Source organism: Syngnathoides biaculeatus, chromosome 7, assembly GCF_019802595.1.
Source record: "Syngnathoides biaculeatus isolate LvHL_M chromosome 7, ASM1980259v1, whole genome shotgun sequence".
Taxonomy (NCBI): domain Eukaryota; kingdom Metazoa; phylum Chordata; class Actinopteri; order Syngnathiformes; family Syngnathidae; genus Syngnathoides; species Syngnathoides biaculeatus.
Genome location: NC_084646.1, coordinates 19254695 through 19281614, shown reverse-complemented (window position 1 = coordinate 19281614; position 26920 = coordinate 19254695).

Sequence of the window (26920 nt, the reverse complement as noted above, 5' to 3'; positions counted from 1 at the left end):
CAACCTCGCCTGTGTGGAGTGTGCCTGTTCTCCCCATGCCTGTGTTGGTTTTCTCTGAGTACTCCAGTTTCCTCCTACATGCCAAAAAGATGCATGGTAGATCAATTGGAGATTAACTTCCTGTTAGGTGTGACTGTGAGTGAGAATGGTTGTTTATTTCTCTGTGCCCTGCAACTGGCTGATGACCACTTCGGGGTGTACCCCGACTCTCACCCGAAGATTGCTGGAATAGGCTCCAGCATGCCTGAAACCCTTGAGAGAAAAAGCAAGAAGGAACACGAATGAATTAATGTTTTGACCCAACATTATGCACCCTTACGTAGGCCTATACAGTGCGCATTGACCTGACTTTATTTATTTATCTCTTTTACAGCAAGAGAGGATGTGAGGGAGGACATGAGGACAGTGGATGTTCGAGAGGAGGATGCACGAGATAGGCTTGGATCGAAAAAGATGACACGCTGTGCCAACCCCTAACAGGACAAGCCGAAAGAAAAAGAAAAGATTCTCCAGCAAAATTGGTTGATGCAGATTAGGTTCCCATCAATCAAATATAATCATCAGTTTCATTATGGTATTTTTAATGTCTTCGTGATTAAAAAAAAAACCCTCAACATTAGTATTTCTTAAGATGAACATACTATCTATGAGATACTATGAGAAAATAAAATTAATAGAAAAAATGCTTCTGCTTGGAGGTGTGTGCGTGTGTGTGTGTGTGTGGACACATGTATTGGGTGAATAAGCCCAATTTAATGTTTGTTCTCGATTCCATCCAATTTTCTATCCTAATTTTTCCCCCTTGTGGATCTCAGTATAATGCTCTTCAATTTCCACCCGCACCTCTTATGTCTTGCACTTTTCTAAAACTGCTAAGACATCAATTCATCTGCATGGTTTTGCGCACATTCCTTTCTAGTCTGTCATAATGTAACACCACATTAACTTAGCATTGTGGTGTCAGCAAAATGAGCATAGATTGCTAATGGGCCTCAAAGGAGGAATATCACCTGGGCTATGGCATGGCGAAGATTATTCTGCACACAATTTATGCATCTGCATTAGTCTGAGAATAGATACAATTAGAGCTTTATATTTTCAACTAATCATACTACTGCATTTCGTAAGATTTATGTACAAAAAAATGCTCTGCAATTAGTAAGTATGTTAACATTATCTACAAATGATTCTTTTTCATTCCAACTATCATCTTTATGCCCATTTTAAACTGCACATGACTCTTGCTTTGACAGAACCTCAGAGAAGTTTCCTGTTACTTTTATTCTTATACTCTTTTGCTGGAGAAAAGGTCTGCCTCAAAATGAACAAAGTAGAGAGCTCAGCATTTGCTTGTACAATAAAAGGACAGTTGGTCTGACTGTTCCATTTTCCTTGTTCCATACATTGGGAGAGTTGAAAATCATTCCACCCAAAGTTTGTCAACCATTTATTTGGAATAATGGAGACATAATGGGAGTTTGCATGTTCTCCCCGTGCCTGCGTGGGTTTTCTCTGGGCACTCCGGTTTCCTCCCACATCCCAAAAACATGCAACATTAATTAGACACTCTAAATTGCCCCTAGGTGTGATTGTGAGTGTGGCTGTTTGTCTCCTTGTGCCCTGCGATTGGCTGGCAAGAAGTTCAGGGTGCCTCCTGCCAATTGACAGATGGGATAGGCTCCAGCATTCGCTCGTGAGGATAGGCGGCAAAGAAAATGGATGGATGGATGGACATAATGCTTACACAAGGCTAATCATTATTTTGTTTTTTTTTTTCTTCTCACAAGAATATTAAATGAGTCACATGAAAATGTCCGAGATCAATTGTATGGTTGTATGTTTGAACATATTTAATTTTCCTAAAGTTTCTTTTTTTTTTTTCACAGCTCATGATGCACGAGTCCCAACCATGCCTGAAGCCTTTTCTCACGGTCACAAAAATTGCTCAGGCCCACAAATAATACAATGAAATGATTCTTCATCCAATGTTTTTTTGAATTTTTATTTTGCTGAAATCTATAACAAATAACCCTATTTCACCTAAAATATAATCTAATTATTATTTTAGTTGACATTATAATCATTTGCCTTTTGCTCATATGGCTTGTTCATTAATTATGAGATGTTGAGGCTGTATGTGAAGCAGGTTTCCTGCATGATTGCTTTCTCTGACACTAACATGGGGATGACAGTTTTAATCTGTCCTATTGGTCGAAGACATACCTTCACCTGAGGCTCATCCCTTTCCGCAATCCACTTGACATCTCAATTATAGACTGATGCACAGGAATTGAAAGGGGAGGTGGTTTCTTACCTTTGTTTGTAAAATGGTACTAATATGAACTGGAATTTTCCGGCTCCTCCTCTATCATCTTCACTCATGTCACAATTTGACAGTTGGTACGTTGAACTACATTCATGACTCTTAGTCCAATGCTAAATTTAAAACAGTTGCTCTCATGTATTGAATGTTGTTGTTTTCCTTTCGGCTTGTCCCTTTCGGGGTCACCACAGCGTATCATCTCAGATGAACGCATATATACGTTCGGCACAATTTTTACGCCAGATGCCCTTCCTGACGCAACCCTTCTCAGGGAGTGGATGCCCCAGTGGGATACGAACACACAATCCCTGGTTTACCAAACCAGTGCTCTAACCACTGAGCTACGGGGCCAGGCTCTCATGTATTGAATAATCTGTGAAATTTCCTAATCCAGTGAATGTCTAACTGCATGTTATGATTTATGTGAAGAGGAATTGTTTATATGTCACTCCAACTTGGATCTGACTGCCGAGTTTCATTTGAGCAGTGATTCATCCCAACTTCATCAACTGTATTTTTCACAAGATTTTCTGACAACACACACCTTAAAGGTCAAGTGTCATCAAACGGATGATTTTTGGTATATTTTTAATGAAAAACCCACAGCCATTATGGTCACATGTTTTTTCACCACAAAACATGATTTTGACGTATACAGCTTTTTGTAACTACCGCCATGAAGATCCCCTCAGGGATTTGTTTTCAAGAAGAAGCAGGAAGTGACGTAAAGGACAGCGGCGCCCCCTCGTGGACTCGTTTGTTTCCATTATTTTTACCTCCGGGAAGGTTGTTCCTTCGTGTTAGCCAAAATGCTGGCTCATTGCATTGCTGGACATTGCTTGAACACTCGGGAGAATGGAATTACCCTTCATAAGTTTGAAAGAGACCCTGTTCGTTGTGAAAAATGGATTGCACGAGGTGCAGAGGACGAGAGCTTCGTGGGTTTCAAATAACAGGTAGGTGTGTATACAGCTACTAAAAAATAATACTAGTTTGGGGCGGACCACGTTATTGGTCTCTCCCATAACGTAGCAAAAGATCCGCGTATGAAATGTGTTGATGTGCGCATAAAGCTACTAAAAAAAATTATAGTTTGGTGCGGACCACGTAATCGGTCTCTCTCATAACGTAACAAAAGATCCGCGTATGAAATGTGTTGATGTGCGCGTCGCCCAGCCAACAATGTCTCACTCAGCCTCGTCTCGATAATGTTTATCGCATACTGAGGCGACTTTGAACATACCCCTAAAAGCAACATAGCTCCGCTCCACCACCTCCTTATATGCCACCATGGTCGCCGAAACTCAGCCACACCAGCTGAGGCTGCGCGTCGGGGGCTTTGCGACGGGGACGGCTCTGAAGAACCTAGTCGAGAATGCGTTACTCATTCGCGTGCGCACATAAAGCGCCCCGGCTCGACTGTGAACACCCCCCTAAAGGAGCACCGCTCGGCTCTGTCATAAACCACACCGGCCGGCTGCGATGAGCCACGTTGGCTCATCTCCGCCGCGGAAGTGGATCGGACGGGATGCGGTTTGGCCGTGATCGGATATAATCTAAATATGGCTCGAAACAATAGTAATATTGCCCTGAGGGCTCGAAACAATAGTGTAATATTGCCACGGTAACTTCACTTGGTTGTGTGATGTCCTTTTCGAAAAGAGCTTCGGTGTCAGAAGGGGTGTCGGAAAAATTTGAATATGTCTGTTATTCGGCTTCCATAGTAGCAGGCACTCCGCGTTTTCAACGGCGGAAGTGACCATGACGTCAACGACGGAGGACGCGACTAATATGGCAACCACTTGGATGTCGAGGGACACTCAATTGCGCAACTTTGTGCATGGATGAGGCGTTCCCTGCTCACTTTTTTTTTTCGTATAGACATTGAAGTGAATACTGTTATATGTATTTTTCATTACAATATCTATTTTAGAATGTTTATAGGGATGTCAGTCCCACTTTAACTGAACCCACACCACTGCATACATTTAAGGTGGGATCATAAATTCATTAAGATTAAAAGAAAAAAGATTATTAACTAGTTGCTAGTTGACAATGTAGCACATTACTCACCAAAATTTAGGAATATTTGGCTCTCAGGTGAAATTTCATCATAAACCTAACATTAGAACCCTTCCATCTATCCATTATCCAAGATGTTTAACCTCACAAGGGTCACAGGAGAGTTGGAGCTGAACCCAGCCAACTTCAGGCGAAAGGCAGACTACACTCTGAACTGGTCGCCAGTCAGTTGCAGGGCAGATATCAACACCATCACTGAGCAGGAATCGATCCCAGGCTGCCTGGACCAAAGTCAGGTGTGTGTACCACTAGACAATGAGTGACCCACACTATAACCCCATCAGTTAAATTTAGTTTTTTAAATTTTCTACTCAAAATTTTTCTATGCATGTCCAACTGTTCAATGATTTCAGTACTTGTACTTGCTGCAGGAACATGCTGTTTCATTTTGTTGTTGTTTCTATGAGTACTTCATGCATAGTATTTGTGATGCAAATTATAGAAAACAAATATATATTGCAAGTTTGTTTAACCCTTAACCCTTAACCCTAACCCTTAAGAGTTTAACACTGTATTTTCATGACAGTTACATTACAAATTTTATCTTGTAAGTAAGGAGGCTTTAATACATAGAACATATCGTAACATGAAATTGATAGAACAAGCAAGGCACAGACCATGTGTAAAGTGTAACAGAATTCAGTAGTACCCACAAAGATCATGCTTTTTGACCCCTGACTCTTATCCTAAGACAAAATCACTGTGGAGCGCAACAATTTCTCTCAATGACAAGCTTTGGTGTTGATTGAGAGACAGATGTGTGGATTATATGAAATATGTATGAAATGACAAATGAACATACATTTATCAACTGTAAGTGCTGTAAGCCAATCCGTCGTCGCACTATCGTGACCTGAGGTTCTGACATGTATCCCTTCCCATTGTTCCTCTCCCGGGACAGCATTCTTACTTCCTTGTGAACACCGGTGTCTCTTCTGGTGATTAATGCTTCTTTCCTCACGTGTTGTCAGAGCACAGACACATTTAAGACTACCTTGCGCTGAAGAGAAGAAAAATTGCTTTTGGACTTTAAAAAAATGTCTCCCTCTGTGACCCCGCTTGAACCCGTTTGTCAATCTTGCTGGATGCACCAACTCCCACCTTTGCCTCCTTTCTTTCATGTACAGCAAGGGGATTTGGGTTATTGATGATAATTCTGCAGGCCTCCGTTATGGCCACACATGTGCACGCTCGCAACATAAACTCTTGCTAACGTCATCCCTCCTTCGGTTCCTCTCTCGTGAGTAATGCTGTCCCCGAGCCGGAATGAGGTCAGGGAAGTAATAGCAAGCCACATTGTGCATTTTGGTTGTCGGCAAATGGACCATCAATAATGGAAGGCCATACAGTAAAGGATGTATTGTGTCTGTGTTGTTTTTGTTTTTTTCCAACAAAGTTTTGTATTGTCTATTTACAATTTACAATATGATTAGACCATGATTACCATGAAGTGTAATAAATAGATAGTGAGCCAAATATAATTCCAATTTCCAATTTAAAAAAGAAAAGAAAATGGTGTGGGTATGTATTGTTGTGCCAGACAAGTGGAAGTGTTCCGTGTGGAACTTGACAAATTGATTGTTTTTTCTGCAGTTAAAGTGATGAAGGGACACATCTCTGCCGGAGGACTGTTTGACCTCCACTGTTGGCACATCAACAACACAACTTGTCATCAAAGTTCGTTTCAGCCCAAAGAGTTGCAGTTAACCTCTGACCTCTCACCTCCTCTGCCCTGTTGTAAAGTGGGCGCCCTTAAGTTTGGGAGCCTGGCAGCTTTCTGAAAAAGTGCATTTGAGGCCGGTGGTTCTGGGTCACCGATATTGTGAATCTCTGGGAGTGGGGTTAAGGGTGGGTGTGCTTTATGGTGACTTGATTTTTTTTTTTTTGTACAAGTCCTAATTATTCCCCTCTGAAATCTCCCTTTTGCCAGTCTTCTTTATAAACCATTGGTTTAAATATTTACAAACACCGAGGCTTTAGGTTAGTCCATTTGCTCGTAATTAGAGAGTGCTTGTTTGTGACTCAAAACGTCAATTAGAGTCAGACCTTCCTCCCCAATTCCCTTTGCCAATTTCAGTTTGTGCCCAAGTCGTATTCCTCATTTTATCACCTCTGCAATTATCTTTCTTTTCAGAATTAACCACCCTGGAGACAGACGAACCGCAAAATTAAACTGAAGCATAACTCCCGTGCTAATTGATTTTTGAACTTTTTGAAATGATTCAACAAAGTGTTCTCCTCCAGACAACCCTGACCATAAGTACACAGCTGATTAAAAGTTAAAAAAGCAACAGAGCTCCCAGAGTGAAAAGGAATGAAAGCTGGCATTTGAGACATCAATGAGTGTGACGGCTCTCTAACGGGAATGCAGGCTGGTGCTGTTAAACAGCAAGATGACTCTTCTTCAAATAGCATGCGATCTGATCTGGTTCTGCTTCCCTGGCCAAGCTCGGCCAATCAATGCCATTCATTAAAAGCCATTTCTTGACTCTTCCATACATCAACAAGTACAGAAGATGTTTTCATCTGTGAATGTGCGTCATCAACAGAACTCTTACACATTCAATACAAAGTAGAAAAGCAAGCTGGAGGCAAAAAAGTTGGACAATTGGTGGTTTGCCTTTCAACACAAGAATACAATCAATCCATCCATCCATCCATCCATCCATCCGTTTTCTTAGCCGCTTATCCTCACAAGGGTAACGGGAAATGCTGGAACCTGTCCTAGCTGTAAACGGGCAGGAGGCAGGGTACACCCTGAACTGGTTGCCAGCCAATCGCGGCGCACATTGAGACAAACAGCCGCAGTCACAATCACACCTACGGACAATTTCATGTCCAATTAATGTTGCATGTTTATAGGATGTGGGAGGTAACCGGAGTCCCTGGAGGAAACCCACGCAGGCACGGGAGGAACATGCAAACGCCACACAAGCGGGTCCGGAATTGAACCGCAGACCACAGAACTGTGAGGCAAATGCTTTCCAGCTCCTCCACCATTCCACCTCACAAGAATAAATTTCATTTTAATTATTTATTGAATTATTTACACTGTTAGCTGAACTATTGTGTATGCTGGATGTGGAGTCTATAACAGGCTACGTCAAGTTTAAGGTAGGTTGAGGGGTGCATTTAGTGAAATTTTAACCTCGCCTTAGACAGCTTCTCATCAAAATGAAATTCATAATCAAATTTTCCTTTCTACCTCCACAACGTGAAGGTGACTGTAACTGGTTCCGTAGAGCAATCCATGCATCAGAGTGAGCCCTAATATGTCAAGCCAGAAGCTCTCACACACTCGAACACCAGCTCACGCTCCTTCTCTACTCAAGAGATAACATTTCACATCCCTGTAGCTAACTTTTGCAGCTGAGGATCGGACAGCTAAGTCACAATGCACTTGGCTTTATTGGCCTTTCAGAGAGTTGGTGTTCCCATTACAGTTATAATGGTTTCGGATTTTTCATTAGTAATGGTTATTATTTCATTTTGACTTACTTTGGATTCAGTTAGTTTTAATTAGCATTGAGAGTGGCTTGCTCATTTTCATTTTGTTGTTTTTTTTAACCAGCCATCCATTTTCTGAGCCGCTTATCCTCACGAGGGTCGCGGGAGTGCTGGAGCCTATCCCAGCTATCATCGAGCAGGGGTCGGCGTACAACCTGAACTGGTTGCCAGCCACTTGCAGGGCACATAGAGACAGACAACAGTCACACTTACAACCACACCTAGGGGCAATTTAGAGTCTACAATTTATGAACATTTTTGAGATGTGGGAGGAAACCAGGAGCCTAGAGAAAACGCACACAGCCACAGGGAGAACATGCAAAATCCACGCAGGCGGGGCCCGTATTGAACCCTTGAACTCAGAACTGTGAGGCCAACGCTCTAACCAGTTTCAGTGCCACCTTAATTTTTTAATCAATGCTTACTTATTGTCTCCATTTTTAATGAGTAAGTCTAGAGTGTTAGTTTTCTGTTATATGATTTTTCTAGATGTGTTTTTTTCTATGAACAGTTCCAATTAATTCTTCGTTGTCACCACCCATTGGAACGGAGGCAGGACCCAAATGCAGGAGTCCACGGAAGACACAGAGGTAATTTGGGAAAAACGTTTATTGTTCCACGGTCGGGGATTGGGCAGGCAGTCAGGTGCAGCAGCGGTAGTCGGGACGTCGGGCGTGGAGAGCAGGTCAGTGGGCAGGCAGGAGTCAGTACACGGGAGATCGATCACAGCATGCAGTAGTATCAAAGGAGTCAGGCTTACGGGGTTAGTTGGAGGACAGGCGGAGGTCGGTACACACGGGAAAATGATCAGAGATACGGGAGTGCTGGAACGGGGCATGAACCGCAACGATCTGGCACCGGACCAGTCGTCTCCATGGTCCTATATACACTGGGGCCAATCAGCCAGCATGAGTCGCAAGTGTGTGCCTGCCAATCAGCGCGACCGTGCGGGCACCCGCGCAGCCAGGGCTGGACCGGCAGGATCATGACAATCCTATGGACTCACAAATGATGTCTGCAGAATTTTTTTCCCACAAAAAACATTCAGTAGTAATAGGCTTGTTTTCGAATAAAACTTTGGGTTTTGAGGCTAATTTAAGTCTGCCTGTGTTTTGGACATGTCAGCTAGACATGTCAAGTGCAGATTTCCTAAATGAACTAAAAACCCAATTCCAATGGCATTGTGGTGTTGTGTTGAACATAAATAGAAATTAAATACATCTATCCATCCATTTTCTTAGCCGCTTATCCTCATGAGGGTCATGGGAGTGTTGGAGCCAATCCCTTCTGTCATCGGGCATTTAAAACTATTTTTGGAAATTTTGCATGTCGGTTCCTCCAACGTAAAGAGAAAAAGAACCATCAGACTCTTATGGACGCAAAGTTCAAAAGCCAGCATCTGTGATAATATGGAGTTGCGTTACTCCCAATAGCAATAGTAACTTACACATCTGTGAAGGCACATACAGGTTTTGGAGAAATATATGCTGCCATCCAAACAACATCTATTTTTTTCATGGATGCCCCTGCCTATTTAATCAGGACAAAGGCAAACCACAACCTGCATGTTATAACAGTGTGGCATCATAGTAAATGAGTGCTGATACTAGATTGGCCTGCCTGCAGTCCAGATTTCTCTCCCATTGAAAAGGTGTGGTGGATTATGAAGCGTAAAATACTACAATGGACACCCCGGAGTCTAGAACAGCTGGAGCTTTACATCTAGCAATGGTAGGAAAAACTTGCATCTATAAAGCTTTTACAATTAGTGTCCTCAGTTCCAAAACGTTTATTAAATGTTAAAAGAAAAGGTGATGTAACATATTGGTAAACATGACCCTGTTCCAGCTATATTGGAACATGAAATTCCAAGCTCATGATTATTTGCTAAAAAAACAATAAAGTTCATCAGTTTGAACTTTATATAATCTTGTTGTTGTAGTGTATTCGATTAAATGTATGTTGAACATGATTTGAAAATTATTATATTCTGTTTTTGTTTGTGGAACACAATGTTCCAACTTCATTGGAATTGGGTTTGTATTATGGCCACTATACTAGTAACCTCTCCTATGCTCCAAAGCTATTGTTGAACAAACCTTTTACTTTAAAAAATATGAATAAAAAATAAAAATCATGCAAGTTAATTTCATGATTCATCCATTTGGGTAATATTCTTTGTCTGTGGGGAGTACGTGATCTCCTTCGCCAGCAAAACACTTCACTCTCTTGGAAATTGCATCTTCATGAAGGTATGACAAAAAGCCGCTTTGTCACAAACACAATTGTCAGCCCTTCAGGGATAGACTTGGAAGTACATTAACTTGGAGACACTCTTGCGTCTCATTTTCTCCTGTAAGGGGTGTGAGATGAGAAGCTGACTTGAAGGCAAGGTTTGGGTTAAGAGGCTGGCGCAGTGAACACCATTAGGAGCACAGAGACCCCAATGGCTCTCAGATGGGATAACATCATGGAATAGAGGAGCACATGCTCCACAGGGAATGTTACACTCAGCAAGTAAGATCAGTCATTTCTGTTAAAGCCCTTAAGCCCTCCAGCATATTTTACAATATTTACTGTATTTTCTCCAAGAAAATTGCATGTATAAAAAGTACTTGAAATCAAATCACCTCTGTCATACACCTATGAAATGGCCCTGTGCAACACCCAGACTGTCAGACTGGTTTCTGGTAAGGGTTGGAGAGATTTTGTCTCTTGGCTCACCTGAGAACGCCTCAGGATCCCCTCGAAAGGGCTGAAGGAAGTGGCTGTGGAAGTCAGGGCATGGTTGCTAAAGCTTCTGCCCCCATGACCTGACCTTAGGTAAGTGGAAGAAAATGGCTAAATGGATGGTTGGTTGGATGTTTTCATTCTTGTCTGATTATTGATAGGTATCAATTGATCCTTTACAGTGATCTTTCACGATATCACAGTTCATTTACTGCAAATATTGAACTTTACAGATTTTTTTTTTTTTTAAGGTTAGTGTGGTAAAATTACTCACTTGCAGATCTCTGATAGAGTCAGTATTACAGACTACAGTTGGACCTCTACTTACAAAATTAATCCATTCCGAAAGTGATTTCATGATCATACATTTTTCATAAGTAGAAGCGCTTTTTACATGTAATCCCCTGCCAAAAATATGCATTCAAAGTACATAATGTAAAGAGTAATAAGAACAAAATGTTCATTTACCTTTGGCGGTTGGCAACTATGTGAAGAGAAGGGTGAGCGAAAAGCAAAAGGCATCGTGGGGGACAGAGGAGTAGGCAAACTTTGACACCTGGGAGAAAACATGCGTATGAACATATGCACACACACATCCTATATCCACTAAAGTTTCTTGGGGCCCAGGGTGAAGAAAGTTGAATAAATTTGCAAAAAACGAAAAAGTTCGACTTTTCCAATGTGCGTTAGCTTGTGAAAGCGGTTTTAGAATCGAAAAGCATTGTGGGTAAAGATTGAGGTCCCTCCTAACTAATGGGATGCCAGGAAGATGCTTCGGTGATAGCCAATGGGAGAGCAGTTTTATCGTGCCACACAAACCAAGGTACAGGATGTTCAGTGGAATTTGGGGAATCCAGCGCTCATATTTTTACTTTGTTGTTCATTTTGTTGTTAGACCGCTCTGTTAAGAACAGTTTCAAAACATACCATAGAAATACATATAGGACACTCAAACGTACTGTATATTTAAATTGTAGTATCACAAATAATTGGGTGCTACTTTTTAAGATTTAATTAACTGGTCACTGATGGTGTAGTGGTACACACGCCTGCTTTTGGTGCAGGCAGTGTGGGATCGATTGTGCGATCGATTCAGTGATGGTGTCGATATTTGCTTTGTGACTGACTGGCGACCAGTTCAGGGTGTAGTCTACCTTTTGCCTGAAGCTAGCTGTCATAGGCTCCAGCTTTCCCACAACCCTTGTGAGGATAAGTTGCTTGGATAATGACATGACAAACAAAAGAAAAATGTGGAGTTTTAAGCCTCAGTCAAATTAATGGTGTGTATTTCAAAGGCTGTTTTTTCCTGTGCGTTTGGTAAAAATTTTTAACTCCATAATATGAAGTTTAGGCAGTTCATGTGAGCAAGCTGCATGAAGTGTACATCCCTGGAGGAGAAGGTGTCATACGACTGTCATAAATGAAATGGCTCTTGCCAAAGATGATTTAAAATATGAGCAGGGTAAAAAAAAAAAAAAAATCAATTTCTAAGGCAGAACATCTTTTATCTTATTTTTCATGTCAGAAAATCATTTAAATGCGGCAGGAAAGTAAGCGAATGGGGAGGGAGGAATAAAATGAGTTCTTGTTGGGAAAATTAGAAAATATATACAATCTATAAAAATATCTGATTTAAAAGAAGTGGCATTTGCCATTGACCTGAGGTTGACCTCTTGCTACCAGCCGTGCTCCTGCTTCATTATTTGATGCATTTCTTGGCCTGAAGAATATAAATACTGAATCACCCTTCATGTGCACTTCAAATACAAACTGACAGTCACATACATAAACGTACATAAACACACACCAACATTTGTATTCAAATTTACTGTCCTGAATGTTGACATATGCCTCAATGCCAACGCACAATGTGTTCCCGAGACTTTTTGAACAAGATCTCATTTTGTACATATTCAGTATTCAGGCCTCTGCTTATGTGTAAAGATTCATGTGACCGATCAAACAACAAAATGATACTTTTCTTCCCCTTTGGATTTTCATGTCAGTCTGGGATGAATACGTTTAATGAAATTTAATTTAATTTAGTGATGGTGGTTTTCTTGTGGAAAATGGATTTGGTGTTGCTGACGATCACAAGCTTGAATATGATCAAATCACCAGGTGGAAGTAAAATCTTTACATTTACATGTTTACACAACTGTGAATATATGTATATAGATAGATAGATAGATAGATAGATAGATAGATAGATAGATAGATAGATAGATAGATAGATAGATAGATAGATAGATAGATAGATAGATAGATAGATAGATAGATAGATAGATAGATAGATAGATAGATAGATAGATAGATAGATAGAGATAGATAGATAGATAGATAGATAGATAGATACAGGTCAACCACCATCCCAAAATGAATTGTGTCTGACCTCGACCCGGGAGATCCATTGACTCAATAGAAAAATAAATACTATAACACGAATTCATAATGTGAGCCAATCACCGTCAACAATGTTGATCTTTTTTTCCCTGCAACTGTCACCAGCAGCTCTTTTCGTACTGAAAGATTTTCTCAAACAGATGATGAAATTTTGACATCTGTCTGAGCTTAACGGGACACCTGTTATGCATAATACATCTTCAGCTTCCAATTTGAAAAGTGGAAAACTGAAGTGGAGCACCATTAGTCATAAAGATCCACCATAGTTATCTCGATTAAATCATTATTGGCTCACAGCAGACTTCTAAAAACAATCGTTGTTGCTCATTTGTGCATGAAATAGGTCACCTCTAATTCGATATTTGGACACAGTCGTTAACATACACTTGGAAGACAAGAAAATAATTCAGACTTGGGCTTGCATCACATTCAAGACACATTAATTCTGTCCTAAAAATACAAGCGTGAAAGCTTGAAAATAACAGTGTTTGGTCTATTACAAGAATAAAGAAAGCTGATTAGAAGAGAAGAAAGTTAGAGCTGCTGCCTATCCTGCATTTTTTTTTTTTTTTTAGGATTGTCTGCTAAACAAAATAACAACATTTAACATTCTCCCACAATAATTGAGCATAAAAAGAATTCAATATAGAGTACATTATATCCTAAATGTGCTGATCAGGGGGCCCAGAAAATGTGATTCCTGCTTGTCATATAATATTTATCAAAGAATAATAAAACAACAGAAAACATAAGTGAAAAAAAGTGTGTTTTGTTATTGAGTTGTTCTTTGACGATTAACTGAACTCGCTTTGTCTGATTACAAAACAATTAAAACAAACTATAGTTACAGTGAATATGTCAATTTTTTCATCATTGTCATTTCATTCAATACGTAAGGTTATTGGGTTGATTTGAATTCTATTTGTTTTGGCTTTATTGGTTTTCCAACACCTGCAAAACCACATAGAACCTCAAGGGGGGTGACTTGTGTGTTGTTTTTCTGATCAAAATGGTCTAACATCAGTATGATACACAACCCTTAATGCACTTCAGGTTTCAATCTTGTGAAGTGGACTATTTCATTTGTCAATGGTTCTTCATCTGTCTAAACTGGATCCAATTTGTAAAATGGTACGGTTGTTAAAGGTTTATTGAAAAATACTGGTGACCTTTTTTTTATTGGCAGTGTGGGGTCTAAATTGTCCATATTTCACTAACAAGTTGATTTTATGTTTTTATTTCATTTTATTCTATTCTATTCTATTGCTCAAGGAAATGAAATGAGTCATTTCCAACAATCCATCCATCCATCCATTTTCTGAACCCCTATCCTCACGAGGGTTGAGCGAGCGCTAGAACGCATCCCAACTGTCAACGGGCAGGAGGGAGGGTACACCTTGAACTGGTTGCTAGGCAATCACAGGGCACATGGAGACAAACAATCACACGAAGGGGCAATTTAGAGTCCAATTAATGTCGCTTGTTTTTGGGATGTGGGAGGAAACCGGAGTGCCCGGAGGAAACCCATGCATCCACGGGGAGAACCTGCAAACTCCACACAGGCGAGTCCGAGATTTGAAGTGTGGTCCTCAGAACTATGAGGCCAATGCTCTACAGCTGCTCCACCGTGCCACCCACATTTCCAATATCAATCCATATTGGAGGTGGCCCGGTGGAGTAGTTGATAAATCGTTGGCCTCATAGTTCTGAGGTCCCGCGTTCAATCCCGGACCCGCCTTTGTGGAGTTTGCATGTTCTACCCGTGCCTGCGTGGGTTTCCTCCGGGCACTCCGGTTTCCTCCCACGTCCTAAAAACCTGCAACATTGATTGGTCACTCTAAATTGTCCCTATGTGGGATTGAGAGTGCGACTGTTGTTTGTCTCCATGTGCCCTGGGATTGCCTGGCAACTAGTTCAGTGTGTACCGCGCCTCTTGCCCCTTGAGAGCTGGGATAGGCTCCAGCACTCCCCGCGACCCTCGTGAGGATAAGCAGCAAAGAAAATGGATGGATGGATGAATCCATTTTGGAGCAATTGGTAAATAATAATAACTGCTTTTGGAAAGCCCTTCTTTTTCTTACCAAAACTGACACAACCCCATGTTTTGGTGTTACAAGTGTGGCTGAACATGTACATTAAGCAAGAAAGGGAAAGAATTTGACAATTGATGTGTTCAATTTCCAAACGTTTCTTGAATGTTAATAAAAGAAAAGGTGATGTAAAACAGTGGTAAACATGACCCTCTCCCAGATTTTTTGAAACATATCCCAGCCATTAAATTCTAAGCACATGATTATTTGCAAAAAAAAAAAAAAACAATAAAGTTTGTTTGAATATAAAAAAATTATGTCTTTGAAGTGCATGCAATTAAATATAGGTTGAGCATGATTTGCAAATCATCGTATTCTGTTTTTATTTGTTTAACACGACCTCCCAACTTCATTGGATCTGGGGTTGTCACGCATTCCATACTGTCAGACAGTATCTACAATAATAATCGTCTGAATAACTTTTGGCACAAATGTTCACATTGGCAACATTATGTTTTCTCATCAAAATGCAGTTATCCTTTCAAAAGAAGAAGCCGTATTTAAAGTGGTGATCAGAAAGGCACACTGATTATGTTAAACTCCACTTTGGCCATTATTTATTTATTTATTTATTTATTTATTTATTTATTTGTTTATTTCTTAATGGATTGGCCTTCATTTGCAAGGATGTGCTATCACTCCATTAATTTGTATGTAAATCTGCCCCATTAGTCATTCTTTTTTTTCATTACATCCTAACAACCAAGAGGTGCTACAAATAGATAAAGCTGCAGACCGAGGTAATAACAATTGTTTAATAATAGTATATTATTTTATATTAATATTATGAAAATTACAAATTCTCAATTTGAGTTGCTGAAGCTATGATGGCAAAAAAAAAAAAAAAGAGAATGACTAGCAAATCAAGAAAAATCAAGCATTGTTTCAGAATGTGGTTCATGAAGAATTGAATTAGGGTACTAGTATAACTGCAACTCCAATCACAAATCCTATCTTCAGTTAGTCCATCCATTTCCATCCATCCATTTTCTTCACTGCTTATCCTCACGAGGGTCGCGGAGCCTATCCCAGCTGTCAACGGGCAGGAGGCAGGGTACACCCTGAACTGGTTGCCAGGCAATCGCAGGGCACATGGAGACAGATAACAGTTACACTCCCAATCACGCCAACGGGCAATTTAGAGTGATCAATTAATGTTGCATGTTTTTGGAATGTGGGAGGAAACCAGAGTGCCCGGAGAAAACCCACGCAGGCACCGAGAGAACATCCAAACTCCACACAGGCAGGTCTGGGATTGAAGCTGCGACCTCAGAACTGTGAGACCAACGCTTTACCAGCTGATCCACCGTGCCGCCTTATTTTCAGTTAATAATTTTTAATTTTGTGGAGGCACACAACAGGCTACTGTAAAAATAAATAAATAAATAGATATTATCGGCTCTTAGGCCGGCACGGTGGAACAGCTGTAGAGCGTTGGCCTCAGAGTTCTGAGGAGAGGGGTTCAAATCCCAGCCCCGCCTGTATGGAGTTTGCATGTTCTCCCCATGCCTACGTGGGTTTTCTCCGGGCACACCGGTTTCCTCCCACCTCCCAAAAACATGCATTGATTGGAGACCCTAAATTGGCCCTAGCTGGGATTGTGAATGCGGCTGTTGTTTGTCTGGATGTGCCCTGGGACAGGTCTGGCAACGAGTTCAGGGTGTACCCTGCCTCCTGCCCGATAACTACTGAGATTGGGTCCAGCACTCCTGCGACCATTGTGAGGATAACCAACTCATAAAATGGTTGGATGGATGATTTGTAAGTTGACTGGTTATTCCCAAAAAATACAACATCAAACTGTTAATATTTTGTGTTTGGCATGCGTCTTAGTGACTTTGAGAAGAGATGTGAGGTGTTGTGGTGGGGAGTGAGTGACGTTACATTCCAATCTCGCTAGCATTTTGAAAACAGTCACTATCACTTTAATGCATTGCACAAGTTCAATCTAAAGCAATGTAAATAGCTCATACTGCCCATACTTTGCTTGGATCTGTTGGCCAGGACAGTGTGAGATCACTAGACAATACATTAGATTTTCAGACTGCCAAAGCAATTTGCATTTGACATTTTCAATAAAACTTTCAATAATCCCCTACGGCCTTTCACTTTAATCATATTTTAATCAATCATTTTGGCCTTTTTCTTTAATTTAGTTATTTGGACGAGGACACACGGACACTTAGTAAATTAACCCCCGCTCTTCCCCCTAAGAGCGGAAGTGAGCCGTCAGATTCAGATTCATTTATTTGAATCTATTGTGGCATGTTATTGGATTGCCTGACTAAACAAAGACAGAATGTACTCAGAATCAAAGGAGATGCTTGTCTTGTGTAAGACTTATATTCCACTGGTCTTGTGTTTTCCGTGCACTGAGGTTTAACTGCTTTAATTGAAATCAAGCTATCGTTAAATAATTTATTCATGCAGAATTTTTATACCAAAAATGAAATGCCAAAATAGGTAAACATAACAATATTATATGTTACTTACTGCTGCAGTGTCATTGTCAAACTTCAATGATTACGAATATTTCATGTATACTTTACAATTAATGAAGAATCAACTGAAGAACCCAAGTAACATATCAGATGATTAAAATCTTGTCTAACTGCTTTTAATCTGGGGCCCTACAAGAACAGCACATTTTTGTTTTTCGTGGTTAATCTAAATACACACACACACACACACACACACACACAAAATCAAAATCATTATCAACACTGTTGGAGTATTACCAGTGTTAATGCATATTTAGGTATTAAAAAATAAATGGTAAAAAGGTATTTAAAAAAATCTATCAAGGAAAAGAACAAGTATCCACAGACACACTGTATAAATTCAGACACTAGACAAAAATAATAATATTGCATTTGACCCCCTCAAATGATTAGTCGGCAGCTTCTCAATTAGCGAACTCAAAAAATAAATCGCTTCAGCGTTGCCAAAGTGAATCTTTATTTTCACAGGTCTCAGTGAAGCGTAAACTCAGAGGGCTGAATGAGGAGAGGGCCATTTTGTTGCCAAGTCTGCCAGGTTTTGAAAGCAGCACCAGTCCTGTGTTGTTCTATAACTAGACAAGGTATTGTCTTTGGTCCAGCTTGGCTTCACCTCATTTCTTGTTAACAAGGCCCTTTAAGCAAAGAATGTAGGTGTAAGAAAGAAAACAGAAACCACCATGACTGGCAGTTGACAGATGTGCTTCTTCCTCAAGACAGGAAAAAGAAAAAAAATCAGGTTTGTGTTGCAACAAGAAATGGTCTGACTTTGTCGTAGCAACGTTTACTGCCACAGTGAAGCCCAATTTGTACCTGCAATTCTACAGTGCCACCACATGCAGTATCGGCTTGCTGATCCTAATTATTATTATTACCTCAGCCAAGCATGACAGTGAGCAGCATCATTTTCATCTACTGTATCATGTATGTTAGTTAGAAGAGTTACATCAAAACTACACTAACAATATAGATTTTTTTTTTGGGCTACATGGAAAATGTGAATAGTAAGAGCCCATTGCCTATTGGTACACATCAGAAGATTTACAATTTTCCGCCATTTGCTCTTAATGGAAACGTATATATCATTTTTTTTAACTATTTCCCAAGTCACTTCCATTGATACTCCAGCATACCAAACGTCTGTGCTCTATTAAGTATGGTTCTAGCTGTGTTTGTCAACCCTGAAAATTCAAGGCTGGGGGCACTGCTTTAATAACTGCTTGTTCACTTGTTGGTACGGAGGATTCTGGGAAGACAACTGAGTTGAGTGGTTTTTGTCATTGCTCATCTTGCTTACATTTCGCTGTTGTTCTGACTCGCCTATGTTGGAACCGAAGACCTGATGCTTAGCCATTAATCCTTCAACATTCATTGTTCTTCACCCATCAGCCTTAAATGCCCAAGCGTGGCTTTGTGGTTTAATCAATCACATGTAAATGGAGGTTTGGCGGGTGGGGGTGTATACACTGTGAGACCGATGTCAGAGACAGGTGGCCGAGGTCAGTCTCTTTCTCTCACCTTGGCAGCTTCCCTCCAAGAACAGGAAGTGGTGGGGAGGAACACATTTACTCAAGTAGCATTTTAGATAAATTGTATTTCACAGAATAGTTTTAGTGCAAGATATTTATTACTTATTTTATCAAGAAGAAATTGTATTGTTTTTTTCCCCTCCATTACAAGCTACAGTGCTCGTTACTTATGGTGGACCACTGGTGAGCACATCTGCCTCACTGTTCTGAGGACTGAGGTTCAAATCCTAGCCCCACTTTTGTGCAATTTGCTTCAATACAACGTAAACACTGGTGAATGTCTTGTATTGGGTATACGTATAAACACAAGAAACACCAGCCTGACTAATCGACATGCTTACTACTTTGTTGGGAAGGTTGTCGTTCCTATAAAAGGCAATGCGTGTGATGGTGTTTTCATTTCCGATGACAAAAAAAAAAAAAAACAGCTTTCATGCATTTTTTTTTTTGCCTGCCACTGCCTCCCCAAACGTGGATATTTCATCCCACTTCTAAGTAGAGGAAACTGTTTGCGGTAAGTTTCAGATTTTTTGTGTTGTTGTTTTGCCTGTGACTATTTGGCTCACATTCGCCCTATTTTGTGGTCATAAGTAACTGTAAAACATGCGTCTGTTTGGAGTACTTGCCAATCTCACTCACACATACTGACGCACACACACACACACACACACACACACACACACACACATTTTGTATATACAGCATATAGAAACAAAACACCTTGGAGAGCTTTAGGGTCCAGGAGTGCCTTGAGGGAATACTCAAAACTATGCCAATGTATGCCAGTCCAACAATTTAGAGCTAGACTGCATTCACTTGCTTGACTGCCTGGGCATGCACATTTCCCAAGGTTAAAAAGCAATTAGGAATAAGATTGCAACTTCTTTGGGAATGAATCTCCATATCATGAAAGAAAAATCCATATCTGGAGCAAATGATGTGGGCAGATGGAGTGAAATGCATCAGATGCAGCAAATTATGTAGGCGTGTGGCATATTGTGATTATACAAGTCAAAGGGATGTGCACTTTGTATAGTAATTGCATTTGCATATTTTATGTCTGCTCCAAAAATATATTTGGCTCTTTGGCTCTGGATACAAGTTGGACATGTGTAAATACACCGAAGAGTTTCAAGAATGATTGTTTCGTGCAGAAGTAGAAAGAAAAAAAGACAAAAACATTAGAAATGCAAAGCCCACGTAGCGCTACATTGACAGTGTGATTTAAAATGAGATGGGCAATTAGACTGAGAAAGGCAGGGAAGGGCTGAAATGATTGACACAATAAGAAAACACAAAAAAAATAACTGAGAAAGCAGAGCATTACCAAGATGGGGATTATGTGGGAGTCTAGGAGAGAAGTTGTAGTATTCAGAAATCTCATGCATTTTAATTTCTGTTTCTACATAAAAATCCCTTTTTACAGTCTGTGAAAAAAAACATTAATATGGATGTCTGTCAATTTCATTTACTCGAAACAAATAAACCTCCACCTTCCCAGTATTCACTTGACCCATGATGTTTTTTTTTTCTGTAACAGCTTGAGGTCTGTGGATTGGCATAGCTACACAACTGATGATTTTAATCAGTGCAAGATGTAATCTTAAAAAAAAAGACTTATTTTCCCTACAGAGAAGCCTTAGTTTATATGGGTTTAAATAATAATGAATAATCTGAGTTTTGTGAGTTTTTACTGACATGTCCGCGTATTTTTGACGGTAATTCCTTTGATCAGAGAATTTGTGCATCAAACCCCACTCTCTATCCCAAGACTTTTTCCTTGGGTCTAGCTCTCTGATAGTGGATCTAGACCCTGTAATGATGCTGATAAACTCTGTGGAAGTATGGACAGCAGAGAAAAGGTAAATAGAAAAGCATCCTTGTGCTGTTCCATACATACAATAATGAGAAGTATGTGCATAATTTAGCAGTCAGCAGGAATTTTTTTCTCCATTAAAAAGGATAACACCGAAGACAAAAAGCAACATGTTTTTAAGTCACAATACATAACTTTACATGGAAATAAACTTTTGCTCAACTTGTGGATGACCAACAAGTTATAAATGTGGAGAACTCACATTTAATTCGTTTTAAAATACGGATAAAAGTTCCTTTTTTTGGCTTATTTCTAAGTTCATAATAGTCAACCAATGAATGTCTTGCACTGCATATTTAAAAACAACTTCTATCTCCTCCAACTTACAAAATAAACTTCCGGTTTAAATTTCTCCAGGTACTGTGGTTTCCTCCCATATTCCAAAAACATGCATGTTGGGTTCAGTGAAGACTCACAATTGTCCTCAGGTGTGATTGTGACTGTGAATGGTTATTTGTTTATATACCGCCTGCAATTGGATGGAGATCGGTCCAAGTTGTACTCTGTATGAGGTCAGGCGGGAGGCTTTACTAGATTGTTGTAGGTTACAAGGTTTCTTGGTTTTGTACAATATGCTAATGTGGCACCAGTCCCCTGCGATCATGATGAGTTTTAATCATAGGGAGATCCAAGCTTTTCATCAGATGCATACCTTAAACAAGGATTACAGCCAGTATATTTCCTTGGGTGTCTAAAATGACTGTTCAGTTAGGTTCTTATTATTAATCATATGCAATGTAAAGAATACGCTGTGACAACTGACCTGTTAATTACAGAACTAGCTGTACTCACATTTTCCCTGTGAAAATCACACATATTCGAAGTGATAAATCAGGGCCCAAGTGGCATTTTCCCCACATTTTTTTCCCCAATTCTGCTTCAAGATTCCCCACACCATTGTATGGTAAAATATATTTACCTTAGCCACTGTGGTGAATTTCATTCTATATGGTAAAAGTTGATTTGTTAAAATACTGTGAGCCTCATTTACTTTAATCCTAAATAATGTGTTTCTCAAAAAAAAAAAGGAAATCGGATTAAACAACAACAACAAAAAAAATCTAGATTATGAACGTAGCCTTTAAATAAAAAATTTGACTGATGATATTTTACCATACCATTATATTACTTTTTGAGAGGTCCTGCATTAAACTAGTGTGTTGACTGACATTTTTTCATTTTTCCTCATGTTCATGAGCTCGTATTGGGTCTGTTTATATTCCAACTGTCAAAAGGGGTAAAAAAACAACCACCTTGTAAAAGTATGAATCCTTCAGATGCAGCTTTCATATCATTATTCTTATGAGCTATGAACTATAAGTAACCTCAAATCCATATGAGGTGAACATATCACAGCTAAGGTCAGGATTTAGTGGGCTTTTCAGGATGCTTTCAGAAGAAACTATTCTTTATAATAGTTTTGTAGAAAAGCGATTTTTCAACAGTGTTCTCCGTGGATTACATGCTTCACGTCGGCACGACCAATAAGAGTGGGGTCAATTGAGGTCTGCCTTATTTGACCAATCACAGATAGGATGTGGTTATCTTCAATAGCTCATTTTGAGGCACTGTACCGTGTAGAGCAGAGTATGCAGCAACTGTTTAAGGTCAAGGAAAGATTGAGAAACCGTTGTCTTAATGACCATAGAAAGGTGAGAACTCAGCCACAGGCTGTCTCTGCAATGTACTGTATATGCCAATAAGTAGTTCATAAAGCTTCCGAGGTGGAAGTAAACCTTAAAAAAAAACAGAACATTATTCGCTCTGCCTAAAATATCACTCTATTAGTCAGTCATTTTTAAATGTGTATGTGGAAAAAAACTGTTTTTCAAGCATGACAAAACCTCAGGCAAATTTGTATTGCCTAAATAAATTCATATTTCAGCCTGCACAAATAATGATCAGTTGTACATGTTTTACTGTTTTCTTTTGTCTAACCACTGGGTGAAAGTGTAAACTCAAAAACAGCCACTGGATTCTTATTTTAGTTTCAAACTTTGCACCAGTTTGAAAATGCTTCTGGAAATGTCAAAGGGGCGCCTCTAAATCTGAACTTTAGCAGCTGTAGTTAACTAAAGCTTCAGGCATTTGGAATTGTTTCCCAGTAGTTAAGTATTCGGATGATTTGTATGGCCAAATTATACTCAGTCTTGGAATGCAGTTGCAGCACATGTTCCTTTACTGCAACTGACTGACATTGTTAACAAACCAGACTTAAAAAAAAGAACTGCATTAAATAAACCCGTTGTTCTGCAGCTGAATTAAGATCCATTTGAATTATTTTCTTTTAAGTGTATTTTTGTTTTTGGGTGTGGGAGCAGCTTCACACCTCGAGGTTTGTATTGAAGTCTTTCCTCACTCACAGCTCATTCATATTGTTCTTACAGTAAATTGTCAACAAAATGCTACCATTTTCAACTAATTTAAATCAAAATAAGTCTTCAGACAGTGAAAATTGTTTCCTGATAATTAAACTTTCCAATTAGTCAGTCTGATGGGCGCCCAGATAGACAGTTGACTAAAACATTAATCTCATCTTGTTTCTATTCAAACTTACATTTCACAAAATGATTAACACAGTGAAAAAATATATTTTCTATACAACTTTATATTACATTTTGAAGTAATTTCTTTTTTTTTTTAGCTTCTGCTTTTGACTTTGGGAGGAACTAGAGAGTCTCAACACCAAATCCCTCTAAAATTATGTTTAATCACTAATTTTCCATGTTAAAAAAATCCCTAATTTATTACATAGTCATTGATTGGAGTTGTACAAACATAGCACTGAGCGTCAGCTATGAACATCAAAGTCAGCAGTGACACTGAGAACCTGAAGAGACAACAAACATTTAACATTTGATTTGAACAAAACAAGCCTACTCAACTCAATCCGTCACTATTTTCGTTATTGCCAGAAATCATCCACAATTTTAACAAAGAAGTTGGAATTTCACAATGCTTCTCAGACATCTTTTGAGCGATTCAATCAATTTTCACCACTTTAAATTGGTTAATATTGCATCAAAACATCAGATGAAATGGGAAAAGAGCAGTAGTATTATTTGTGAAGTGATACGAAATGTACCACAGTTGGGCATATAGGATTTCCATCCAACAGCAACGATGTGTTGTTCCTGTCTAATTAGATCGCTGATGTCGATCTCATCTTTTATCAAACAGGTTTGGTAATTAGCTTTCCAGCTGTAATTTTTAGTAATTTCCAGTCTAATTTAAGAAAAAATACTTCTTGAAGTTTCAAATTATAAAGCAAGGTACAAAATGCAACATATTAAGAGAGCACCCATGAAATAGTCACTGCATGGGCACCGAGCAGGTATGTAAGGCTAATGGAGCCTGTTTAGTCACATGAAAATCTTGATGCGGGATCCTGAGCTTGCTATGATGTATAACGAGCTTTTTAAACTACCCCTAACAAATACTCACATGAAGAAGCAGGCTCAGTAATGCAAGGACACTAATGCTACAACAGTTTTATTGACAAATGAATGACGTCCTCCTTACTTTGGATGGTCTACATCAGTGATTCCCAAACAGTGTGCCGGGGTACATTAGTGTGCGCTCTTCAGGTGTGCCGTGGGAAGTTATCCAAATTGTTGTAATTTCTAAAAAAAACATTTATTCCAAGAAATAATGTATCTTTATTCATCTATTTATGCCAGTGAGGCACCATGACAGACAGAATAAAAAAAAAATATCTTCGATTAGATGGCAGGAAGTAGATATAGTAACTAATAAACATTTACTTTTGTTGGTGTGCTGTGGGATTTTTCAATTGTAAAATATGTGCCTGGGCTCTATAAAGGTTGGAAATCATTGGTTTACATGGAGGACGTTTTGAATGGTTGAGGCATGACCACTTTACAGGTACCAGAAGGTGCCAAAATTTCGATGTGACCATTTTTTTTTTACCTTGGTATATAAATAAGTCCACTCAAATAATTCAAAAACATAAAAACACACCAGTCCATCCTGCAAAATAATACAATTGCAGCTCTGGGTTTCTAACTATATGGAGAAAAATTAATGGTGATGCCAACATCAACCCAATCTCAACAATATTTATAGTCTGTCGAACAACCTTGAAATGAATAATTAGGGTGGATGGTAGAATACCAACTCTGAGCCATTCTAGTATTAAAGCCAAAAACTATACATGGATTTGGTGGAACGGGTGCACAGCTGTAAAGCATTGGGCTCACAGTTCTGAGGACCCAGGTTCAGTCTCGGGCCTGCCTGTGTGGAGTTTGCATGTTCTCTCCGTGCCTGTGTTTTTTCTCCGAGCACTCCCACATCCCAAAAACGTGAAACATTGTTGCCCTAAGGTGTGTGATTTTGAGTGCAACTGCTGTCTGTCTCCATGTACCCTGCGATTGGCTGGCAACCAGGTCAAGATGTAACCTGCTTCCTGCCCGATGACAGCTGGGGATAGGCTCTAGCAGTGTCACGACCCTTCTGAGGATAAGCAGTTAAGAAAATGGATGGCTGGATATTCAAGGATTTACAAGTTCAATTGATGAGATAGTTATTGAAGTAATAATGAAAAGGCAGTCCACTGTCAACATGCAACCTTTTAGACTTGACTCTGATCTGATCTGATCTGGTCACCAGGATCGTTATCAGCCGATAGTTAGCATTTAAGACTGATCGGCTTTAATGTCATAATTCACCCCTCTTCAATTAACCTACTGTGCATGTTTCGGTATGTTGGAGGTACTCAAAAAATAGCCCACGCAAGAACACAAGAACTCCACACAGGTGAGGCCAGATTAGAAACCAGGTCCTCAGAACTGTGAAGCAAATGTGGTAACTAGTCATCCACAGTGCCGCCACAGCAACAGCATGTACTTTTAAAATTTGGAATATAGTGTACAGGTATGTTGTACCATGCATTTCTCTTTTTTTTTTTTCAAATTCTACCTGCACATATGATACAAAGAATCTTGGAACTCTAATCCATTTATTTGGCCTTTCAGCAAACCATGCACCCATTTGCCTTGAAGCCATCCATCACACATAAGCTGTTTTATCAGTTAACAGCATACCATGAAATGTGGAGGTTCATGGGCTGCAGCTCTGTATGCATCCCATCTTTGAACTGCTGTGCTAAAGCTAATTCTCGAGCATTAGATAGCACCAGCTCCCAGCTCGAATTGTCTGAACCCTGCCACTGAAAGTTGGGATGCCAGCTTTAGGCATGTCAGGCCTCTGGGCATTGGGCTTGAGTTTCCCCAGACCTCTTGTTGAAGGATTAGCTTTCGCTCTGATCATCGGGTACGCAAAACCTTTTTTCTTCTCTCCTGATGCATTGCATTGTTCCTTTGTTGTTTCATGTTGGGTGAAATTTAGTCAAATGTCTGGTAGAAGTCTTCCTTTATACAAGGCTTCTCTATTTTGCTTTTACGTCCCTCTCACAGCTCCCTCATTCCTGTCTTCTTTCTCCATCACTTCCTCTCTACTTCAGTCATATGTTGATTAGCCTCTGCAAATGTTTTTTTTCCTTTTTTTTTCCAATGAAGGAAGAGGGATTACGCTAAGCCCTAACTCGGGGAAACCAGCCTTATCTTGCCTGTAGCAGCTCCATGCACCAGACAAAAACAGCCCAGAAGAGAGCGAAGCTACAGGCTAGCATAGAACAGTAGAGGAAAGAGTGGGCAGAAACTGGCCAGTGAAAAATAACTCCTCCCCCAGTGTTGTGTACTTAAGGTCACATTCATTGATTTTTTTTTTTTTTTTTTTTACCCTTTTTACCCTGTCAAACATATCTGCATGCTGTCTAATTGTTGGTAGCCTTCCAATACAGCAAAGATGGGGGGGGGCTTAAATTTATAAAATGTAATATGATAAATAAATATTAACTAATG